This window comes from Microtus pennsylvanicus, chromosome 10 (genome assembly GCF_037038515.1).
Source record: "Microtus pennsylvanicus isolate mMicPen1 chromosome 10, mMicPen1.hap1, whole genome shotgun sequence".
Lineage (NCBI taxonomy): Eukaryota > Metazoa > Chordata > Mammalia > Rodentia > Cricetidae > Microtus > Microtus pennsylvanicus.
This window is the reverse complement of record NC_134588.1, coordinates 95764486-95779087: the sequence shown is the minus strand read 5'-3', so window position 1 is coordinate 95779087 and position 14602 is coordinate 95764486. Positions and strand designations below refer to the sequence as shown.

Here is a 14602-nt window from a genome sequence, read left to right as displayed (position 1 = left end):
AGGGCACAAGGTGTGAAACTCTGAAATTGCTAGAAAAAAACACAGGTGATAGATTTTAAGAAACAGGGAGAGACATTCTCAAAAGGATCTAATAGCACAGAAAAAAATACCAAGAATTTACAAGGCTATTGTATAAAATTGAAATTCCTAAACAGCAAAGGAAAGCATCAGCTGAGTGAAGAGGCAGACTCCAGAATGGGAGAAAACCCTTGCCAACTATATGCCTGGCAGGGGATTGATATCTAGAATTTATAAAGAACCCTAAAGATAAAACAATCCCTCAAATTACCTAATAAATAAATGGGCCAATGAAGTAAAAAGACAGAAGTATAGATGACCAATAGCCAACTGAAAACGTGTTCAACATATTTAGCCATCAAATGAAAATAAATCTGCTTTGAAATTCTAGTCCATCACAGTTAGAATGGCTCTCATCAAGAAAACGAATGGAAACAGGTGCTGGTGAGGATACGTGCAAAGAGAACACATATCTGCTAGTGGCTGTAAACTCACATAGCCATTATGGAAGCAATTCACACATTCCTCAAGTGATCCAGCTATCATCATTCCTGGGTATACCTAAGTCATCAAACGATTCATGCTGGTATCACACAAAGATATCTGTACATTCACAGATCTATTCACAGTAGTCAATAGATGTCTACCAACAGACAAATGTATGAGAAACACACATATAATGGACTTTTATTTACTTGCAAAGAAAAATGAAATTATGACATTTTCAAGAAAATCAAAGAAGCTGAAGATCATCAAATGACAATAATCCAGAATCAAAGGAAAAAAATTGCCTTCTTTCCTCCCATATACAAAAAGTAGGTCTGTGTGTGTGTGTGTGTGTGCACATGGATTGTGCGCACATGCTCACACATGCATGCATGCATACATATAGAAGATAGCTTAGATAATAGGTAGAAAGATGGATGGAAAGAAACACAAGAAAAAAGACAGACTATGAGAGGATATGAAGAGACCTTTTAAAAAGGAATAAGGAGACAAGGGAGGCTACTAGAACATATAGATCATAAAAGCAAAAGGGAAAGAAACTATTTGGGAGCAAGGAAGAGCAGCAAAATGAAGAGGGGAGGATAGAGAAGGGAAGTGGGGTTGGTAAACAATATTAAAGTATAATATAGGAAAAAAACCACAGTGAAATCTATTTCTTTAACCCCACAAAACATTTTTAAAAAGGCAAACTGAGAAAAAATGAGAATTTCTTGACTTAAGTATGTTGAAAGCAAGTGGTCTGGTTCTTAAATGCAAAAATACACGCGGTTTTGTTTTTAAACATCAGTTAAAATCATATGGACGAACAGGCAGATGAAGATGTTAGAGGCCTCAGCCACTGGTCACAGGACTCTGCCCTGCTTTTGTCCATGCCACACTGTCCAAACCTTTGAGGACACCACTGGAATGCTGATAAAAATTTCCAGTGACATCAACCTGGGAGGTCTAGTTTGTTATGATGTCAAAAACTGTATCTCAGAGGCTGATAGAACAAGGCCCAAACAAAAATGAGCAAGTCCTGGGAGAGAGACAAATACAACTTACTGCCCAATTCTAGAGCAGCATATTTGTGCCAGTCAGGATCTTAACGGTAATTTTCTGCAACAAGATATCACAATTAAAAGTGTGGTGAACACACAATCCAAATGATAAGTGGCTCCGAAAGCTGGACTAATTTATGATAACCCAGTTCATGTGCTGGTCAATTGACATCATAGTATCTTATCACCATGACTAGAAAAGAATGAAAAATGGAACATAGGAGAGAGATGAAGGCAGACAGTATGAACAAAAAGCTACCCTTAGTAAACAAAATAAATTATTGATATTTCTTGAGCAATTGTTGGCATGCATTTATCTGTGTTGGTCAACAGGGACTGCCTCTAATTTTACACAACTCTGAAGAGCAGGAGCTGTATGAATTCTCATTTTACAGAGATTTAAAGAGCCTCACCAGGTAGCACTTACTAAAATAAGAATTTCACATCAGGCAGACTGTTCTGGGGGCGTGAATACTTGGCGCCTATCCTTCATCTAACCCTCTCCCCGAGTCTGTATGCTAGGCCTGGGGCACAGGAATATAGTGGTTATGGTGATCTGCTAGGGCCTCCGCCCTCATGAACATTCCAGTGGGAGAGACAGAGCTCTTTAAAATAAATGACAGCAAAATTTATGGTACAAGAAGGAAGGAAACAAGGTACTGTGAGAGAATAGAAGCGAGAGAAGAAGCTGATGAGACAAAGGGGAGGGAAAGAGGAGGAGCATGCACGGCAGATGTCCGTCCAGAGCTGACGACTGCCCGCTGAGGCCCTAAGTACAGAAAGACCTTGTCTCAAACAAAATGAAGCCACGCAGAAGAGCCGCCATTTGCTTCCTTTATACACACGTGAGAATGAGTGCATCAAAATGGTCAGCGTTTTAAGCAAACATAATCATGTGAAATTCCTTTAATCTTTTATGTGACAAAGCAAGAACTGTGGGTGGCTATACAAAGGTCATTCTTTAGCTCATTTATGCTGCCACCAACGCATGCCTTTACCAACAGATAACTATGGCTGAGTGCTACCGAAAAAAGAAGAGTAACAAGAACCTAACTTGAAATAAGTCACAGCCAGTCTCACAAGGCTCTCTGCTCCGGGTTGGTCTTCTGCCCCGCGGTTGCACCTCCTTTAGCCATCTAGACAGTGGTTAAATGAACCTTTGTCTAGTAACTTGTGAGCTGGCCTTCACTACCCACTCATTTTCCTTCTACACTAGGCTAACGTATGACTTTTATGGTAAACGGTTTTCCAAAATAACTTAATACAGCATTTAGAATCTGCCCACTTAAAGTATATAAACAAATTTCTCTTAGTTAGGCACCCATCCCTACAATTCGAACATGTCATCTTGTCCATAGAAACCCAACACACATTATCAGTCACTTGCTTTGCCTATCGTCCTGAGCAATCACTACGATTTCTGTCTATATATGTTTGACCATCTGGATGCTGCATAGAAATGAGATTATATACAACTGCTATTTCTCATGACTGTTATTATTCATTTGGCATAATATCTTTAAGGTTAAGCCGTGATGCAAATGTCATTGTTTTGAGACTGGATCTTACTATGTGGCCCTGGCTAGCCAGTATTACTTGCTATCTAGACCTGGTTGGCTCTGAAATCAGAGATCTGCCTGCCTCTGCATCTGGAATGCTGGTATACTACCATGACTAACTCAGTATTTCATTTCTTAATGCCACAGGTAGACAGTTATACATATTTTATGTATCCATTTGTCAATAGATGCTTAGCTGTCACCATATTCGGGTACTAGGACATGACCATAAACATTCAGGTGCAAGTTTGTGTATAGGCATCTTTTCACTTCTCTTGGGCATATACTAGGCACCATATAAGAATTCTATGTTGAACATTTCAAACAACTGCCACAATGGTTTCCAAAGCAGCTGAACCACTTTACAAACCTCCAAATATGAGGGTTCTGATTTCTGCAATCCTTGCTACTACTGTCTCATTTAATTATTGTGTCCTTGTGGGAGCAAATTCTGCTCCTTCAGCCAATAGCCTTTAAGATACCAGCCCACTTGGGTGTGGTCTCTTATACTATTTACACCCGTGTAAAGCACGTGTCCAGCCTTCTTTCCGGCTGCGGGATTCGGTTGCTGTTCCCCGTGCCAGCAGAGGACTGTGATCTGTGAGTCTACCCTAAATAAATAATCCTCTATTATTCTCAATTCTGAGCTAGTGTGGGATTTCTTTTAAGTCTCCTTCTTCAATTGCATGTACATGTATGATGGATACATTGGCATGTAGATGCACATGTACCAGAGTACACACATGAAGGCCAGGGGATAACTTTCGGGAGTCTATTCTTTCCTTCCACCATGGGTTCCAGGCATGGGCTCAGATCCTCAGGCTCACATGGCAAGCATTTCTGACCACTGAGCAACCCCCACCAATCCACTACTATCTTTTAAATTAGAACTATCTTTATTAGACATGATGTGGTACCTCATGTTAGCTTGATTTACATTCTCCTGACAGTTAATGGTGATTGTCTTTCATAAAACTTTTACCATTTGGTCATTTTCTCTAAAGAAATTCTATGCAAATCTTTCCTCCAGGTTTGAAGAAGCCTGACCTATAGCATTATTTTAAGTATTCTTTACATATTCCTAATATGGCCAGGAATGCAGCATATACCTATAATCCCAGCTCTTAGGAAGAATCATAGCATGTTCTAGGTCAGCCTGGGCTACAAAGCAGGGCTCTGTCTCAAAACAAATAAGGGAAAACAGAACAAAAAGAGTTGGAAGAGCAGTGAAGACATGCCGCTTTTCATGGAGCTCCTTTGGCTTACTTATGACATATACTCCTTAATAACTACTACATCAACACATACATAGAAATAAGAATTTCTCACAGATCATTTGTAGCCCTGTCATCTATTAAATGTGGGCTGGGTTAAGTTATTACTGTTTCAGACTTTGGGAATCCTTCTAGTCATTTTTCTTTATTATTTGAGATTTTTGTTCAATTGTTTATATGTGGTCTATGAAATAAGAAACACTAATGATAAAAGTTGCTTATTTTCAGTCTTAGGGATGGAACCTAGGGGTCTCTTGCATGTTAGGTGAAGACTCTACCACTGGACTGTATCTCAAGCCCACTCCATCCATTTATTGCCAGGTATCTTAAAAGTCATCCTCTGAAAAATTCTAAGTGATAATAAATTAATATTAGTAAGCAGCAATCATAGAGGAAAGAAAACTGTACTAATCACAGTTTAAAATGACTATTACTAGCCAGGCAGTGGTGGAGCACACCTTTAATCCCAGCACTTGGGAAGCAGAGACAGGTGGATCTCTTGAGTTCAAGGGCAACCTGATCCACACAGAGTCCAGGACAATCAAGGCTACACAGAGAAACCCTGTATCAAAAATCCAAATCCAAAACAAACAAACAAAGCAATAAACCATTACTGTGGCTTTCCTCTGAAAAGATTAATGTGTTATACTGATGGATTTGGTCGTAATTATCCCTTCTAAGTCTCAGGATGTGAGGGAGAGTAAACAATAGCCAAAGCACAGTTCTCCATGTAACACTGTTAAAAGGCTTTCTGCTCAAATCTTTTCCATCTCTTCTCTCCAACTTTCTTCTCTTTTCCACTATGCTGTTTACTCTCTTGGCTGCTGAGGTAAGTTTAAGGGATGTTAACTTCAGCACATAACATTTAAACTTCAAAGTTTGCCCAAGGAAAAAAAATTTCATTAAGTCTCACTTCTTGGTTACAGATTACTGAGACACACTGGAAGACATAACCACACATAGACTTTCAACTGTAGCTGTAAAAAGATGCTGGCTCTAGTCATTAGTGTGCCACTGTCATGATGCCAAAGTACTACATGTCACAGACACGGTCCCCACCATAGCATTACCTGAATGTGGTTGGACTTTAAAGAGGTGGGGACCCAGTGGGAGATCTTCAGGCCATGGGACACGACCCTGCAGGGGCCGTGAGACCTCAGTGTCTTCCCCTTCCAGACACAAGGTGGACTGTTCTGCTCTGCCGCACACTCCTACACCACATGCATGGCCTTGCTACAAACCTATACAAGAAGAGGGCCAACTGGTAGATGACATCTCAAAAATTATAAGGCAAGCAAAACTCTTGGTCTTTATAAGGTGATTGTTTCAGATGCTGCTTACGGTCAAGGAGAGCTGACGGACATAGTGGAGTATCCCTTTAGGATGTGACATTTCTGGCTCTTGTCCGATAAACCACCAATGGTTTAAATCAGTACATACCTCTGATAGCCCTAAATTGGGGGGAAAACCTATGAAGGTGAGGAAAATATTCTGAGGACCTGAAAAAAATATTTTGTTTTCATTTTCATCATTAAAAACATACTTAACATGCTAGGTCACCTGTTTCTGGAGCAGTCATACTTCATCCTGTGGATACATTCTAAAGATGATCACCAGCTGTACCAACTGTGCTTCTCAACAGGAGTCCGCAGACAGATCCCCTTTATCATGAGTGCACACCCGTGGGAGACTCTGGCCGAGGAGGTTGAATTACCTGTTCTGTGGAAGCTGCCAGATCCCCAAGTTCTACCTTTACAGTCCACTGGTGTTTAGTAGTAGCCTGAATTAATGTTGGGGTTTAATCCTTATGGAGAATTAAATGATAGCTGCTTTGTAATTAAATTCAACTGTTTGAAAGGCTAGACAATTGTTTCCCTATTAATCACAACAGAAAGAATCTGATCTAGAGTTGCTGAGAATAAAATTTCATCCTTATAATCTCAACAGAAGTGTCACTTTTATGAGAGTGAATAACTGAAAATGTGAACTGATATTTGAGAGAATATGTTCTGTAAATATAGAAATTTAGAACTAGAGAGAAAATTTTGGTTTACTTATCCAGGCTTCACAATTCACATGGGGGAAAAATTCCTGCATCACTGAGATGTCTGCCCTTTGCCAAAGCAGAAGTTTTGAGGCAACCATGTGGCTCAGTGGTATGGTAACTACATGAGGCTTCAACAGCCAGCACCAGAAAAAAATATTGCCTTTAGATTCATGATAGACGGCTAACACCTGTATAATCTGTGCCTCATCCTTCATTGTAAGTCACTGGTAATTCTCCATGTATCAAGACAACCCAAACATTAATTCTCCTAGGAAACTAACTGGAATGTTGGAGATCTTAAATTTTCTGGTAGACATGGTAAAAGATGCCTGCCTGTAGTCTGCACTACTCTGGAGGCCAAGGTAGGAGGATGACTTAAGTCTAGGAGCTCAAGAACAACCCAAATGACGCAGTGAGAAGCCGCCTCTAAGAAGGGGAGAGGCTAGTTGACACAGTTCACAGGCAGAGCATGAAAGCCTGGGTTCCTTCCCAATACCATTTTAAAATGTGGTGTGGCAGGAGAGCATACAAAAGAAATTCAAAATGACACGAATACTTCCACAGTATAATACTCTACCGGCACTTGATACAGGGTGCTCAGTGTAGGCAGAGAGGTAACATGAGATCAGCATGGTGAGGAAGCCCAGCTCCACAGGCAGACGGCTGTAAGACTGCACTGGGATATGTTAAACAATGCTAGGAGTCAGGAGACAGATTTACTTTGACTGTGTCTCCTTTATAACTCCTTTGCTCAAGTTGCCATGTTGGTCCTTCTAGCCAAATGCCTTTGTCTTCCATCTCTGCTAGGCAACATCCTGGCCACCTTGCAAGGATGCCATCACCCCCTCTTCCAAGTCCCCAGGTCCATTTGTCGTTTGCTGTTACTGACATAAGAAATATATTTGCAAAGCTACCTTACCCTCTCCCTTTTGACAGAAATTCATTACAGGCCAACACAATGCACAAAACATATGGCTGTTAGATTAGGGCAGCAAGTGAAGTCTAAGGCAATGGGGTTCTTAATCTGTCAAGGTTTTGTTTTCTTCAAGATCTAACCTACCATCTTCCTTTAAAAATGAATCTAAATGGCCATATTAAGGAGAATAGTGTAAAAGAATAAGAAGCAACAAAAATGCTTAAGATAATGTTAACTGAAAAAAGGGAAAACAAGATCATACCTAGGCTGTGTTTACAACACAATATCATAGCTGGATTTGAATATGAAGCAAAAGGTAAAACAAACAAACAAAAAGACCAATTTGCTCCATTGTGCCTGTGTTTGCATAGTAAATACTGTCTTAATTGCATACACAGGTATTAATCAGTAACACTCATGCTGGATATTGGTGCTAATATTTCCGAACCATTAAGGCATGGGGTAGCTGTCCTATGTCTAATGATTGTCAGCTTGCTGGCCTGCAGGGACACATTCAACTAACTGCTGCCACCTGATAGCAACCAGACTTGCAGGCGTGCCAGGTGAGTAGACACTGTGAAAGCCCAGCAGGCTAGCCTGGTGAGTCAAGACTGAAAATAAGTATACAGAACTCAGTTCACAGTCTTAAATTCCCATCCAAAAGAAAAGGTTCATTAACAAACACTTCACAATGTGAATTACTTCTCAATAATCATGTTTTGTTTTCTGTTTATGCTTTGACCTCTTAGACAGCCTGAGAGCAATACTTTCAATTGATACCAATACTGTTTCTATTCATCATTTAATTCTTTAAAAATAACTGTGGTAAACAGATCACCTTTTCTGGAAAGTTAAATTACAGGTAAAACCCAATCCTATGAACGTCTATGTATGTTTCTATGTTTTAGTCTGAGGCATACATATCCTGTCACCCGAAACAACTGGGAAAGCATTAGCCCGCAGGTGAGCGCTGCAGACCACAGGGCCTCGGCCCCCTCCTCCCTCCCCCTCCCCCCCTCCCCCACACTGACTTGGAGTTGTTTCTCTGTGAAGACAAAGCAGAAGCACAGTCTCACTTATTTATGGCTAATTCTGTGATTTTACCAACACAATGCTGACTTAAACGAAAGCTTATTTGGCACAGTGCTTTGGAAAAATAAGCTCAATAAATTGGAACCTTTATTAGTAGAGATATGTTAAATTCTCTGCATAATCCAGTGAATTCTGTTTTCCACTGGAGCATCACCCAGAATAAGAACAAAAGACGGTGCTTTATTAGACAGACGCTAGGCTGAAGAATTTTCTCAGAAATCTCAGTTAGGCTGTGATAGGAGCACAAATTTCTCTAAGTATGCTGAACAACGCTTGAGGGCATACTTAGGGAAGCTTTATTACATCGCACACGTGGAACCAGATTCTCCCTCGTGGGCTGCAGCCAGCGTGAAGTTCACACTACATTAATTTGCACTTGTCGATATGCTGCTTTGCAAGTATTCTTACGGCATGTTCAAATGTGTACTCTGCCTCCTCGGCTAGAATATAAACTCCCCAAGGGCAGGAGCTGGGCCTGCAGTAATTCCCCCTAGAGTCTAGTAAGCTGGTCTGGGTAAGCCATGCCCCCGGGAGCTGCCGTATGGCATAGGAGAAGGGATGGCAATGCACAAGAAGACTGTGGCACCGAAAGAGCGTGAAGAAGACAGGCAAGCAGCGCTGTCATCACCAGGACCGCGTGACTGCACGCGCCAGAGCCATGCCCATGTGGCCCCGTCCCAGGCACTGTGTGGAGGGAGAAGTGCGATGGCAGGTGGTAGCTGAGTCTCTGAAGTCTAGCTCTCAGACTTCACCCATCAACTCGGGCTGCTGAGGAGAGCATATAGCTTCAGAGAGATCAGAGCTGCATGAGATTTACTCTAATCTGTAGGTGCTAAACTTACAAGTAGAAAAGACTAACACTGCTGCTACCCACTCCCAACAGATAGGATGGTCTACTGCTAGGATGTTCCCAGAATCAGACAGTGGACTCCACAGGCTGATAATCCAGGTCTCCGGGTACTACACTGTTACTCTAAAAAAGGAAACGACTCCAGGAAGCTCAGTCCATGGCCCGCTGTAACAGTCTATTCCAATCTCCTTATTCTCAGGAAAGCTGCGCTGCCAGTCGCTGTAATCGAACTGCTGTGGTCTTGAATTTCCACGTTAAACATCAAGATCAGATCCTCAGAAAGAATCAGTCCTAACTCGCAAAATCCTAATGCAGGGTTTCGGGCTTTCCTATACAAGAAGGTACAGTTCTTCAACCTTCGTCTAATGTTGGTATTTCTCGGGTCTTAACTAGGCGTGACTTTTAGGAGCTGCCATGTTCCCTTGGTCTCTTTGCAAAGCTTCACCAAACAGACAGACAGATTTCCCCAGCAGCCAGCATTCACATCTAGGCTCCTGCTAGAGGCAAAGACCACTTTAGACCACAAGCTTCCCCCACTTACAGGACCTGGTTCCACCCTGGTGGGAATCCCAGCAGTAGTTGGGCTGGCACAAGACAGAAACCTCTCTGAACTGTTCCAGGGTTGCAGTGACAACAGAAAGACCACAAAGATGAACTGATGTTCCATTGGTCCATCAGACTGTGGGCAAACTACGAATCCTCAAATAGAAGTCACTAAAGATTGTGGAACATCGATTATGAGGCCGTAAGTTGCAAATACCAGGCCCTTCTTTTGTACTTTTGATTTTGTGAGACAAGTTTTCACCATGTAGCCAAGGCTCTGCACTTCAGTGGAAAGCCTTTGGTCCTGGATCAGAAACAAGTACAGATCCTCAGGGTGGAGGCTATAATCTCTTTGGGACACCTACCCGTCCCCTTTAGAATACAGGAGACTGACTCCCACACTACCTGATGGGGCACAGTGCCTGGAAGAAGAAAACAGAGGTGCTTGGGGGAGATGGTCAGTGAGGAAAGTACTTGGGGAGATGGTCAGTGAGGAAAGTACTTGGGGAGATGGTCAGTGAGGGAAGTACTTGGGGGAGATGGTCAGTGAGGAAAGTACTTGGGGAGATGGTCAGTGAGGAAAGCACTTGGGGAGATGGTCAGTGAGGGAAGTACTTGGGGGAGATGGTCAGTGAGGAAAGTACTTGGGGGAGATGGTCAGTGAGGAAAGTACTTGGGGAGATGGTCAGTGAGGAAAGCACTTGGGGAGATGGTCAGTGAGGAAAGTACTTGGGGGATATGGTCAGTGAGGAAAGCACTTGGGGAGATGGTCAGTGAGGAAAGCACTTGGGGAGATGGTCAGTGAGGAAAGCACTTGGGGAGATGGTCAGTGAGGAAAGCACTTGGGGAGATGGTCAGTGAGGGAAGCACTTGGGGAGATGGTCAGTGAGGAAAGCACTTGGGGAGATGGTCAGTGAGGAAAGCACTTGGGGAGATGGTCAGTGAGGAAAGCACTTGCCATGCACGGTGAGGACTTGAATTTGATATCTGGAACCCAGAAAAATGTCAGCCAGGGTTATCATTTGTTCTGAAGTTTAAAACTTGATTTTTTACTTCTGGTACCACTCTAGCAATTTTCAAGGCAATATACTTGATGTAACAAGGAAAAATAGAAAGAAAAGAAAAAGACAAAGCTACAACAGATAAAGACCTCGGGACACACATCTAATCAGCACTGCCTGCATAAATAAACAGCTGCAGGTCTTATAAACCGTGCTATAACAGTCTTGAAGAAGGGTTTCCTGTTTGAGCTGGGGTGACGTTTCTGACTAAGGACCACTGTTGTTTCTGTGGCTGATTTTTACATTCCTCCAAAGCATTTGGGATAACAGTCTCAGAATAATCTTCTGCTTCCCTGACAACTTACCTGATGTAAGATTACCCTCTGTATGCTATTAATATGTTAATATGGTTAATAAAGAAGCCACTTTTGGCCAACGGCTTAACAGAGTAAAGCCAGGTGGAAAATCCAAACAGAGATGTACAGAGAGAGCAAGCAGAGTCAGAGAGAAGCCATGTAGCCGCTTCAGGAGACAGATGCCGGATGCCGAACAGGACCTTACCAGTAGGCCACAACCACATGGTGATACACAGATTAGTAGTAATGGGTTAATTTAAGATATAAGAGCTAGCCAATAAGAAGTGTTAGCTAATAGGCCAAATAGTGTTATAATATAGTTTCTGTGTGATTATTCTGGGCTTGGACGGCCAGGAAATGAATGAGTGGCCTCCAGCTACACTTACTGTTCTTTCTCTAAGAACTGGAACCCTTTTCTGCTGATTGCTGATGTTTCTGCTACCAGGCTCACAGTGATCATCACCACAGGGACTGCCTGAGTGTCCTCCACCAAAACTGCCCTCCTTCATGGATCCATATTTTGATTGCTGTTGCCCAACTTAATTATACTTCCCACCACCATAGCTACCTCTACCAGATTTTCCTCATCCATCATAATAGCCACCATATCCTCCCCCTCCACTACTGTATCCACCACTTTGGTTTCCATATCCTGGTCCACCATCACCATAGTCTCTATTACTACAACTAGGACCACTACCATAGCTGTCACCATCACCTCTAAATGCACTGTATCAACCTCCATAACTACCTCTGCCACCATAGCCTCCTCTTCTACCAAAGGTTCTACCAAAACCAAAATTACCTCTACCATGTCTCATTTCCTCCATAGTTGTCAGATCCACCTCCCTGACCACTCTGATCAGTGGACTGCAGTTTTTTGAAAAGATGAAATGGTCTTTTTCACTTCACAATTACACACATTGACAGTTGGCATTTCTGAACAATTTCACCAACTTTGTCATGATTATCAAAAATTATAAAAGCAAATCTCTTTGTTCCCCACTCTGCTTGACTTCTAGAACTTGGATGGCTTCAATCTCCCATACTTTTCAATGTATTCTCTCAGATTCTATTCTTCTATATCTTCAATACCAACAAAAATTTCTTGTTAAATGCGCTCCAGGCTTTATAGCCTCCCCTCGAAGAATGGCTCTGTAGTTCCAGCACATGCCCACCAACCTTGGGTAGTCCATATACAATTGCTTCACCAACTCTTCAACACAAGAGTAAGTCATAAAACCAAATGTTTTGTTGAGGGCTTCACATCCCCACAGTGTGAAAAGGTGGTCCACTTCTCAGAACATTCTCTTAAGCTATCATCTATAGTTCCAACGCTTAGATCATTGAATAAACAGCTTTCACAACTACTCTGCTTTCTTTGGGTCATCTCCCCACCTCTATGCCAGCCTCAGCAACAATGGCCTGGAGACAAGCTGGGGTGAGTGGGCAATAGTTTTTCCTCCATTCTGAGGCGTGGCTCACCTCTTTCAACTGGAGTTCCATATGGGACCGAGAGGAAGACATTGGAGCGGGGCATCTGTAATCCCCCTACTGGTGGAACAGAGACAGGATGATCCCCAGAGCTTGCTGGAGAGCCGATTAGCAAAACTGGTGAACATCAGACCAAAGAAAGACCCTGTCTCAAAGGAGGTGATGGCATTCCCAAGGCTGACAGCTGAGGTTATACTCTAGCTTTCACATGAATGTGTATACACTGAAGAAACACACACACACACACACACACCCCCCTAAAAACAAAGAACACTTAGAAGCTGAAGGATCACATACGTGCCCTCAGTTATAGAGCACCTATAAAGATCTACATCCAGTACGTTAATCCTTGTGCTACATATAGTTCCAAATTAAATAACAAATTTAAAATACCACGATGGGGAGCAGGAAGCAGAAGAGGAAGAAGAGGAGGAGTGCAAGAGACTAAAGAATAAATAAAGAAAAGAAAGGCTTTCTATTGCAGCACCTTTAACATCACGCTTCTCTTTACCGTGCCTTGCACTGGCCTGACGAAGGCTAGAGGCTAAAAAGGCGCATATTTGAGACTCCACTATGTAATTGAAAGTTGACAATTCCCAAGATGTATCCTCATTTCCAGTCAGCTAACCCAGCAATACCAGGTTAAACACATGGCTCGGAAATGTAGTCTGCATTTCAGAGTCTCTGGCCCCCTTCTTGAATGCAGTGAAAAGCAATGCCACATGGTAGCCACGTGCTCCCATAGTGTGGCAGGGGATTAAGATGTAGCTCTGTAGAGTGCAAAGACATGTTTCAAAAGTACAGAGCACACGCACAGCCTTCCACAGGAAATAGACAATAAAGAAAGTTGATTTTTTTTTCCTCAGCGTTCCTTTCACCTCCTTTAAATGAGGATAGTACCTTAGCATTTGAATGGACAAAGAACACCTGCCTTGCATTTTGGAATAAGCCAACTGCGAAACATTTTTGAGATAAAGAAATGTGAAGATTGTCTGGGTGTCACTTGCTACTAATTATTGTTAATATTGCTCAGTGTGATAATATAATATGAAAATTTCCTTCATGAATATAAAGTACTTGTAGATAAAATAATAAATATAATGTTTGATATCTGTTTTAAAATTTTCTGCAAAAGGAGAAGAGGTAGAGGAAGACAAGGAGAAAGAGGAATTTGTAAAAGTATGACAGTGAAGGTGAAGCTAGGAGAACTCTGGGCTGGCTGGGACAGAAGCGACACAAGAATGAACGTAAGTACTAGAAGCACATAAGTTATTTATAATATTCCGTCTCATATGCCTTTAAATTCCCATGATGGGTGTGTGTATGTACGTGTGTGTACCTGATATTTACCAAAACACAAACAAAAAAAGAAAAAAACCAAAAAAAAAAAAATCAAGGCACAAAGTTCCCAATCTCCACACCAAATGCCTTTTTTGTTTCTTCTGCAGAAGCACCCCTGAGACCAACAGCGTTCTCTAAGCTGGAGCGATACAAAGGAGCTGATGGGAAGGAAAATTCCCCCGTGGGTCCTGACACAATATAAAAAGAAAAGAAGAAAGTGGGCGGAAGAGACAGCCATTGTCCCTCCTCTAACCTTTCTTTCTAATTATGCCAGAGTCAAGGCTCAGGTCACGAGGAAAATCATTTTGGTGGTCAAGCATTTGCCCTGTTTTGTGTACATCAAAGAGGCTCTTGTTCTCACCACATTCCGATCTCAGTTTCCCACCTACTTTCAAAACCCATCAAGTGGCCAGATTAGCTAAAATATGAATAAAATGACTATATTATGGGGAACACCTGTTTGCAAACCAAGAGACAGGCCTCTGGTTCTGATGACTGTATGATATGTAAGGCTTTAAAATTGAATATGCTTTATATCATTGTAGGTATTTCAGATAAATGCTC

At 42.0% G+C, this 14602-nt stretch overlaps 1 protein-coding gene across 5 annotated transcripts in view; it reads right to left on the bottom strand.

Annotated features, from left to right (window-relative positions):
• Nucleotides 1-14602, bottom strand: part of Sdccag8 (SHH signaling and ciliogenesis regulator SDCCAG8) — a 194415-nt gene that overhangs the window by 122003 nt on the left and 57810 nt on the right. The gene's annotated exons all lie outside the window — the stretch shown is intronic.